We start from the raw sequence: 10,549 nt of genomic DNA on the forward strand, positions 1-10,549 counted from the left end.
TAAATCAAATGTAACTAGTTGATCACCATCACACGTTAAAAATCTCTGTATGTATTTCCCCAAACACACAAAACTTTTTTTAAAGGTTGTTTTAGGTTATTTTTAAGAAACATCCTCAAGATGGAGGAGTATAAAAGGAGATGGAAATAATATCAAAAACATGCATAATTAGCTAACCTTTATTCTCTCCTGGGTAAATTCATCAAACAAAATGTATAACTGTTGGGGTTCCTGGGTGGTTCAGTCCATTGAGTGTCCAACTCTTGATTGCAGCTCAGGTCATGATCTTGGGGTTGTGGGATCGAGCCCTACATCGGGCTCGGCACTCAGTGTGGAGTCTGCCGAAGATTCTTTCTCTCCCTCTTCCTCTGCCCCTCCAACCACTCACCTCTCTCTCTAAATAAAATAAATAAAATTTTAAAAATGTATAACCATTCCACTCTCTGTAAGTGGTTTCTTGTAACTTTTTAAATTAAAATAAAGCCAGTTCACTCAATACTGTACCACAAGTTAGAGGACAAGTCCCAGTGAGTATGGGTAGTCAGTTGAACATTTGGGGGCTGTCAGGATTCATAGAATCTCTGCTTACTGGGACAGTTTATCAACTTTTTGGCTATGATGGAATAAGCCTTCTTCCACACAAGCAACAAAATAGGCTAGCAAACATGGTTACCAGTAACGATTACAAAAGCCAAGAGTAATAAGAAAAACTCTTGTTGATGGGCAGTTTGGTCTTCATCTCTTCCTGATAGACTGAGTTGCTAAAGGATGAGCTCAAACTTCTGTCTCCTTAATTTTTACCTTGATAGACTTTCCATCCTCTCCTCTAAGCAACCCGTCCCTCATTTTCATCATGAATATGACAGAGGAAAAACATCTTCTTAATTGAACACACACAGAGTAGATTGTATTTCTAACTGTATTCTTATGCACAAGAGCATGACTAAAAAGCATGATGTTCTAAATACAGACGCTAAAGGATTGATGAGCTGTTTACTTTCTCATATCAGCAATTATCATGGCCAATAAATTAATTGTACTGATTGGCTCCCTACAGCACTGTGTAGGATGTATTTCTTCATAAATTGATACATTGCCAGTTATCATTACTCTTTAATTATCATTGCATGGCCACTTTCCAGTGCCCAGTGAATCTGCAATGCTTCAAAAGTGAACTGGAATCAAATTTTCCTGTATCTATTTTTTTATTATTAATTCACTTACTTAACTAACATAATTTCCATTTACTAACCTTTATTCTAAGCACCCTTGTAGGCTTTGTGGTAATTATATCACAGTCCTTGCTTTCATGATAAAACAGAAATAAATATCATTTTAGCTAGTGTTTACAAAATGCTGTGCAAGAAGCACGATAAAATGGCCAAGTGATACAGAAGTAGAAATACGTGCTTCCACCCAAGATTAAGAAAAGTTTCATAGAGAACTTAGTATCTGAGCTTATCTGTAAGAGCAAGTAGGTTTTGAAAAGATGATAATGGGAGATGAGATGACACTACTAGTAAATGGAATAGAATGGAAAAAGATAAGACTATCCAAAGAATGGCAAATGGCATAATTTGACTGAGGGGGGAGGTACTTACAGACAGAAGATGTAATTTTGGAAATGTAGGCTTGAACCAAGTCAAGGAAAGCTTTGAATGCCAGCTAGATTTTCTCTTGCAATCTCTTCAGCAAATAAAATCAACTTTCAAACTTTATTTACTTAAAAAATTCTGACTGAAAATTTCCCAGTTATTATACCTGAAATTAGTTCTTATTGCAAGAAAAAAAAATGTTTTCAAAATCTACGGAGTTCGGGCGCCTGGGTGGCTCAGACGGTTAAGCGTCTGCCTTCGCCTCAGGTCATGATCCCAGAGTCCTGGGATCGAGTCCCACATTGGGCTCCCTGCTCCAAGGGAGCCTGCTTCTCCCTCTGCCTCTCTCTCTCTCTCTCTCTCATGAATAAGTAAATAAAATCTTTTAAAAAAAAATCTACAGAGTTCATGTCCTACAATACCAACTGGATGATTTTTTTAAATAAATTGAAATCTTGTAGTTTTACGAAGTACATTATATGTTAGACAGCGACACCTAATGGTAGTATGTTATTTTACAGCCAATTCTAGGAATCTGGAAGAACACCAACAAAAGGCAAAGAATGAAGTCCGGAGCGTCTTCCCAGCAGGAAGACTGCCCGGGGCCACAGACAGGGATGTGATGAACTTAGCTAAGTTCAGTGAGAAGAGATACAGGGTGTTTGGGAAGGGCTCAAAATTTCCTGATTACTAAGTTCCCACACAGCCCCAGTCTCCATCAGCACCTGGGACTCTCCGTGACCATGTTCCCTGAATCTGCCAGATGATGACCCGCTTAAAGCATTTTTGAGTAAGGATAGTTAAGAAAGTGAAAAATACTGTTTGGTTTTTCCAGGTCCCCAGGTATCAATGCATCCATGCCAACAAGACAAACCCCAAAGGTCCAATGTTTGTCTAACACCACACACAACAGAAATTTGTGAGGACTGTCTTACATTCTATTACTGCTGTCTTTCTGAAAAAAGAAATAACGTGGCAAAGTGTCATAAAACGCCTTTGGTCCCCTGATGTTACTGTTCTACCACCTTCCAATTCAAAGGCCACTGCAGTATCTGCCTGCAGATGGTCATAGATTTGTGCTGGAAGGACTTCTCTTCTGATTACACCCTTCAAAAAGAGTGGGGAATGATCTCAGCCAGAATAAACTCTCCTGAGTACACGTGCATGACAAATCCAACCTATTAAAGAGGCAGAGTCTGTCACAGTCATACATGACTACGATAACACTCAGAGCACACATTCCCTTGCCCACCCTCTAATATTGGCAAACTCAGGAAGTAAATGCTCAGTTTTTTAAAAGAATGGGAACTTAGTTGTCACTTACTCTCTGCCTGTGTTTAATATGAAGATCTGTCATCCCTCTGACTAGAACTCCAGGCTGCAATCCAATGTATCCTAGACTGGAGGAGAAAAAGTAAAAGTTAATGCAAAACCCCTAGGTTATTTTAGGTTTTCAGTTTGTGAACCTCACAGCCTTCTACTCACACTTTCAAGCACTACAAAAAAAGAAACACAAAAGAAGCCTATTTGCTTATATGATTCTAATTGGTACACTTCATTTCAGCTTTTAGCTCAAGTTTTATAATTTTAGCTCACACAACTTTGAATTATTTTTCTAATTAAGATACAGCTTTCTGGATATAATTCATTTCCCTAAATGACATTAATTTAATGCCATGTATTGAATATCTGTTCTGGGGCCATCACAGACTTAGGTCCAAGGAAAAGGCTGACCAAAAACAAGCATACTTTGCTTCCAACATCAAGTGTTTGTTTTTCCTCTGCATTTGCATCCTAAGAAAATACTCTCTTTTTTTCAAGATTTTATCTATTTATTTGAGAGAGAGAGAGCGAGAGTGAGTGAGTGAGAGAGAGAGAGCATGAGCAGGGGTAGGAGCAAAGGGAGAGGGAGAAGCAGACTCCCCACTGAGCAGGGAGTCGACACAGAGCTCAATCTGGGGACCCCAGGCTCATGACCTGAGTGGAAGGCAGTTGCTTAACTGACTGAGCCACCCAGGCGCCCCTCCTAAGAAAATACTCGTATGCACATCACGTTTACTTAAATTTCTTAGTTCACTTATGATAGATTTATATTACATAATGGCTAAAGAATACTTCCAAAATTTTCAATTCCTACTGTTGTCTATATTGTAATCTCCCAAGAACATATAAAAGCTGGGGAAACATCAGAGGAAGAGGAGGTTTCATATACTGGGTCTATCCTAAGGCATATGGCCTGAGAATGGACTGGTAACACAAATGGAAATCACATGTTGGGTCTGGAGGGCTCTGAGGAGAGTAATCAGGGTGGATGAGCCTCAACTGCTTTTCCCAGCCCCCAGAGAGATGGCACTAGAGTGGGTAGAAAGATCTGATGTCTCCCAAGGGGGCCCTGCCTTCTAATGGCCCTGCTGGGACAGGCCCCTTGGTGAGCTGTAAGGGGACTGGCAGGCAGGGTAAATTCTCCCAGAGAAGGAGCCTACCAGCTGCCCCCGTCCCCCGCGTTCTTTCCAGCTGGTTGGAAGTCAGCCTCCTCCACAAGACATATTCTAGAGAGACCGATTCTCTGTTTCTCTCTCCTGCTTCCCTCACCTCTGGCACAATAATGTTCCCAGTGAGAATCACAGAAAGATAGTGATGCCTTTTGTTCCCAAGTCTGTTCATTTCCTTTAGCATGAACCCCAAGCCCAATCTGTATTCTACTCTAAAACCACAGCTTGATAACATCCCTCGTAAAATTACATAATAAGCAGCTACATGAAGTCCATACCACATGATCATCCTGCATCTACAAGAACTCTGCAACCTTTCTTGGCCACTGTGTAGTGCATGTATTTCTTATGGAAAACCTATTGTATATTTTTCAACTCATTCTGAACTTTTCTGTCTTTCAATTAATGATTTTAGCTCATTCCCATCTTACATGAAAGGAAATATACATTCTTTGCCCCTTTCATCTAACTTTAGGCTTGTTATTTATTATTTTTGTTGTGGATCCATCTGTCCATAGTGGCTTTCCAGACACACAGTGGAGAGAAGCACCATCCAATAGAACATTCTGTGATGATGGAAATGTTCTATATCTGTGCTACCCAATTCAGTAGCCCCTGGCCCCAAATGACTATCGAGCATTTGAAATGTGATTAGTGCAACTGAGAAACTGGAATTTGTATTTTATCTTAATTTAAATTTAAATGGTCACTGGTGGCCAGTGGCTACCGCATGGGATGGTGCAGCCTAGAAGCTTTTGTTAGGCTGGGGTTCTGGGAGTAGACACCCACTGAAAGGCAGAGGCCTGGAGCATGGGCTGGTGTGGCTGAGTCTGGCCTGCTTTGTTGGCAGCTCCAGAGCAGAGGAGGGTCTCCAGATAGCAGAGAGGAGAAGAAAACTGCCATCTCAAGGAGGCTCAGTGTTAGTTTTCCAGGTGTCCTCTCTGTAGACTCATGGCATCAAAAGCATTGAAATGTCTCATGTCCAGGACTCTGAAGATTTCCACAGCACCAGAAAGCCCTCTCAGGCTTCAAGGAATCTCTAAGTGTTGTCCTACTGCTGATCCTGGGGAGCCAGGCCCCTTCCTGGTGCATACTTGGCTTCCTGTTCTGGCTCCTAGCCCTACTCAAGTCTCTCAAACTTCAGGAGACAGTAGGATCAGGCTGTTCAACAGGAACAACATATAACAAGTAGACAGGCCAGCTCCCTCTCAAGTAGATCCAGAAGCTTCTACTGGCTTGGCCCTAAAGAAGACACAAAAATCTGTCATTTCACCATAATCTTTGAGGAGAGATGAGTCCTTCTCCATTTCTGTCGTTCAGTTCTTCCCCAGAGCACCACAGGGCCTTCCAAGTTTTCTCGTTCAGTTGTTATAATATTCCAGAAAGGAGTGGGAAGAGAAGCTCTCAAGCCTGTCCTATTCCAAGACTCACCTCCAGCAAATTCTCTGAAAGTGTTGCATCTTTGCAATGACTTTGCAAATGACTGCACCGAATGACTAGGAAGTACTAAATGCTAGGCCATTTTAGCCTGGGTCCCAGAAGTCTTTTCACCCACAGTTGGATGGAACTTTTCTGAAACTTAGCTTTTCTTACATCCCACTTAAGGTTATCTTTCCCACCTCTAACCACAGAATCACAGGTGACCAAACTCTGCCCTCTGTGGCACCTCCCCGTCCATCTTCCTCTTTTATTTCATTTTTGGAAGATGCCCCATTTATTATGAACATTTTAGAACTACAAGGAGACTAAAGATCTTCTAGTCTAAGCCTCTAACCTTACAGGTGAGGAAAAAGAATCACAGGAAGGACAAACAGAAGACCTGCATGCTGCCACGCTCCTATCCTACACACATGGCAAAAATCACCAATCATTTAAAGAAATTTTTTCTGGGCGCCTGGGTGGCTCAGTTGGTTAAGCGACTGCCTTCGGCTCAGGTCATGATCCTGGAGTCCCGGGATAGAGTCCCACATCCGGCTCCCTGCTCAGCAGGGAGTCTGCTTCTCCCTCTGACCCTCTTCCCTCTCGTGCTCTCTATCTCTCATTCTCTCTCTCTCAAATAAATAAATAAAAATCTTAAAAAAAAAAAGAAAGAAATTTTTTCTACTGAACCTGGATGAGGCCTTAAAATCTTGCTCAACAGAAGGCTCCGGGCAGTCTCTTCATATTTAATCACAAACATGACTGGCATCACACATTAAGCTTATTTGTGGATGCAGTGTTAAATGATGTCAAAGAAATCTGTGGCAGAATGGAAACTGAGACCTGAACCCATGTCCCCTGTCTCTCAGGCCACTGACCTTTCTGCCACATCACAGTGCTGTCATGCTTTACATTTTCCCAGCAAATATTCCATTTGCGTGTAAATTTCCCAAAAAATATCTCATCGCGTTTTTGGCTTTTAGCTTTTTTTCTTCTTGATTAATACACTTACTAGGCTTAGAAATCAAAGCAATATAAAGGCACACCCTGAGAATTTGTGGTCTCTTCCTGCCTCCATCCACCCCATCCCTCCACTTTTATTAGTTCCTTGTTTATCCTTCCAGGGTTTCTTTGTGCAAATACAAGCAAATTGAATATATATCCTCATTTTCTGCCCTGGTTATACACAAAAGGTAACATATTATATACAATTTTAGCACTTTGTGCATTTTTTAAACTTAATATATTCTGGAAATGGATCTTCCTCGTTTTTGAGCAGGTACATAATCATTTTACCTTTGACATTTAGGTCGTTCGAACAAGATCCAATCTGCAGTACATGTCTTCTTAAGCCCTGCTTTTGTTTCCTCTAGGATTTGATGTCTCTCTCCAGGCAGTTCACATCTAAGTGCCACTTATGGCCAACATTTTTAAAATAAGCTTTATTTAAATCACCCCTCTGTTGAGAAGCTTTTTTTTTCTATCACAAAGGCACATATACAGTATCATAATGGCGTTGATCAAAGTTGGAGTTGCCAAGTATAAACCTGGAGGCTTTGAAATTAATTTTGAGGACTGGGCCCAGGTTATTGGCCAACACTGTTCCACTATTAGAAAGTCAGGGACCCCTTTGGCTTTTAGGGCCTTGGCAGAGCCCTTTGGATCTGTGACTGCCCTAGAGTTGACCCACTTAGACTGGGCTCTGATTAAATGGACCTCAACATGCTGGCCCACACTCTTCTGTCAATTGCCTTAAGTGAGCAGGCCTGATCTATCAGAGGGAGTGCAGAGTCTGATCTGTGCAGCATCCTTGCACTTGCTGATCTTTTTTACCTTCTATATAGGTACAAATCACCAGTGTGTTTTCTAGTTCCTTTCAATTGCCTGATATTAAAGAATGATCCTCCTCTCCAAGGAAGCCAACATCCCTATAGGGAAACAAATACTGAGGAAATTATATAAAGCAAAGGAACAGATTGGAGGATACATATCCTCATTTCCTTCACAATACTTCCTTGGATGGCAAATTTCATTGGAAAATTTAGAAAACCAATTTAGGCACAGTGTGGATGGAGACGATGAATTGAAGTTTGCTTTATTGATGCCAGAAAGGTGGAGACACCATGTGGAGATTATTGCCTTTTTCCCCACCACTGGACCCTGGAGAGAGACAATCTGGGAGCCCTGTGAGGGGACCACACTGTTAATGTTGCTGTATTTGCATCCTGCAGGGCACCAGGATGAGGCAGGGACCGGTAAGTCCACCTAAATGCTAGACAAGAAAATTAGCCTTAACAGCACTAATCAGTAATTTATTTCTTCCTCATACAGCTGAGCACCTAATGATCCAAATCTTGGGAGGGAGCAGGGTAGCAAGAGTTCCTTGCTGGATGATCCATCTTGACTTTAGAAATTGCTATTGTTTTTACATGACTCTCAAGTATTATCATTAGGTTGTGAGCAAAACCAATTTTCTTAATCATCCCCAATCTCCTCAACCTTCTCCACTAGAATAATATCAACTAGCTGTAAAAGCGGGCATCTGAGACTTAGTTGAATTAGTAACACCTCAAAGTCATTTATAGCTGCAGCAATCAGCCTCCAATTTCATCTAATTAGAGAGCAAGATGATTTCCCTAAATCCTCACTAATATTTTGAGTTGACAAACAATGAAGCAGTCCTGATAAGGAGAATAAATGAGTTTCATAAAGCTGCCTCTCTTTTGCTCCCTTAATAACCTGACCACCATGTCCCATGTGCAAATTTAAGTGGCAAAAACAGAATATATGAGCATCTGTCACAACACTCATTAGCCAAGAAACCTCCAAAGAAACTCCCCTCCAAAGAAACTCCCCTGAATCGTCAGAAACACTTAAGCTCTGGGGCCACCATCCACCAGGAACGTTTCTACTGCTTTTATGCTTAAATTCTTAAACACTCAGGGACAGAGACAAATCTTGCTTGGTCCCTCATCATGAGACTACTTAAGTATTTACCAAAGCTAATTTCTGCCAATAAATTATGGCTCATTCCCCAAAGATGTTGTTTCTCCAAGATGCTATGGAGCATTTAAAAAGAGCGGTCAATAAAATTTTATGGGGAAGTGGTGACCTGACTAAGCCTGCTCTCACTTGGTAAATGACAACTTCTTTCATCTGAGACAACATTTGTAGATATGTCTACTTTGCGCACACATAAGGATATTAAAATAAACATAAAATTGTGGACACAATGTTGGTGAGTGTGCTCCACGGAACAAGATGGGAAATACACTAAATGGCAGGTGGAGAATGGAGACAAGAGCTGACTGAATGCAGAGAGGGATGTGAATGGAAAGACGGAAATGAAGAGAAAGGTTAAGGGGGAGAGAAACTGCTGAGGTTGGCTTGACAAACGGTGCGTGACCACTTACTGCTCTGCAAGGGGACCTGCGAGGTCAGGGCTTGGGGTGACTGAGTGTCCCGTGAATGTACCTGGCTTTGTCCCAAAGCTCTTCTTGCAGTGACCCTGACAGGGTCCTTCTCCACCTCAGCTTACCTGGCAACATTCTGGAAGGAAAAGGGAGAACCTGTATTAGAGAAGCAGTAAGAAAAGGGGTGTCCAGTGGGATATTGGGAAATGCTGGGTTTCCTCTCCCTTAACAGGAGGTCAGGCAGGGTCCCCTTCACATCTGTCCTCAGCAAAATTAAAACGTGTCACCCACTCCTGCCATTTGCAACAAAAAGAATACAAGAGGCAGGATTTGCAAATTGCTTTCTGGAAACTTAAAAGTGTCCCGTAATTTATCTTAAAGTGAATAGCTCACTTTGAGGTGTGCAAACTTCCATTTCCCAGAAAACTAGAAAAACAACTAACCTCCTTGATTTTCTGAGGGCCAGTAGTGCAGCTTAGGAAGGCAGAGGTTAGCAAAGCAAGGAGGGCCTGTCTGTTGTTTTCTCTCTACCCATAAGTGCCAATAGCGTCCCAGCAGGAGTCTGGAGACCTGTTTGCTTTTCAACCAACAAAGGTGATGGCTCTTAAATGGTGGAGCCACATCTGAGCTCCATTGTGTGGGACTCTCTCCGGTTCCACACTTGTTCCCTGACCTCTAAGCCGCACATCAGTCAGTCCTTTGTACTCTGATTAATCACTGAACTCTATTTTTCAAACTTCACAGATACTTGAGAAGTGCCCAGAAGCTAAAGAGCAAGTCAGGGGGTCGTGCCTTCCTCCTGCTGACAGGAGGCTGGTGGGCTGCCTGCCTCCAGTGAAGCCATCCCTAACCTGGGGGAACTGAGGACCCATTTAATAACTAACCTTGATGAAGCACCTTCACTATGTACCAAACAGTGTTCTCAACACTGCATGTGAATCAACTCATTTAGCGTGACTACTCTAGGTAGCTATCCCATTTTACAGACAAGGAAACTGACTCCTAGAGAGGACAAGTGGCTGAAGGCCTCACCACAGATGAGTGGGGGGTGCCTGTGTGTGGACTGTGGTTCCACCTGAACTTCCCTCTGTGACATCGAGCCACCATCTGTCTGACTTCTCTCTCTCCTTTCCTAAGCTTGCTGATAGTTTTAAGGTCATAGCGCCAAATGCTTGGTTAAAAAAATGTTGTAATATCATTGTCATCTTCTACTAAATTTGTACTTTTTCCCAAATGTTATTGTCTTTCCAGTATTTTATTCTTTTTTTACTTAAAAAAAAAAAAGACTCATGTGGTATGCTATAGGATTTCCCTCTTTCCTACCACAGCCTATGCAGATAGACTTAACCCCAGAGACAGCCAGGACTAAAGGTTTGGGGAGGTTGTGTGCACGCTTCTAGGTATTTATCATATTGTATCTGTGTACTATTTGTATTTATTTATTTAAATACACGCATGAATGTGCGCACACACACACACACACCTTTTTAACATAAAAGGATTATACCCAAGATACAGTTCTGCAACTTGCTATTTTCACTAAACAATAGGTCTTGAAGCTCTTTCAAGTCCTCTGTGTATAGATATGTCGTTTTCTAAGAGATGCAAAGAGTCAAACGTCACCTCACTG

This window comes from Eumetopias jubatus, unplaced genomic scaffold, assembly GCF_037043125.1.
Source record: "Eumetopias jubatus isolate StellerSeaLion01/CBP00866 unplaced genomic scaffold, mEumJub1_p1.0 scaffold_7, whole genome shotgun sequence".
Taxonomy (NCBI): domain Eukaryota; kingdom Metazoa; phylum Chordata; class Mammalia; order Carnivora; family Otariidae; genus Eumetopias; species Eumetopias jubatus.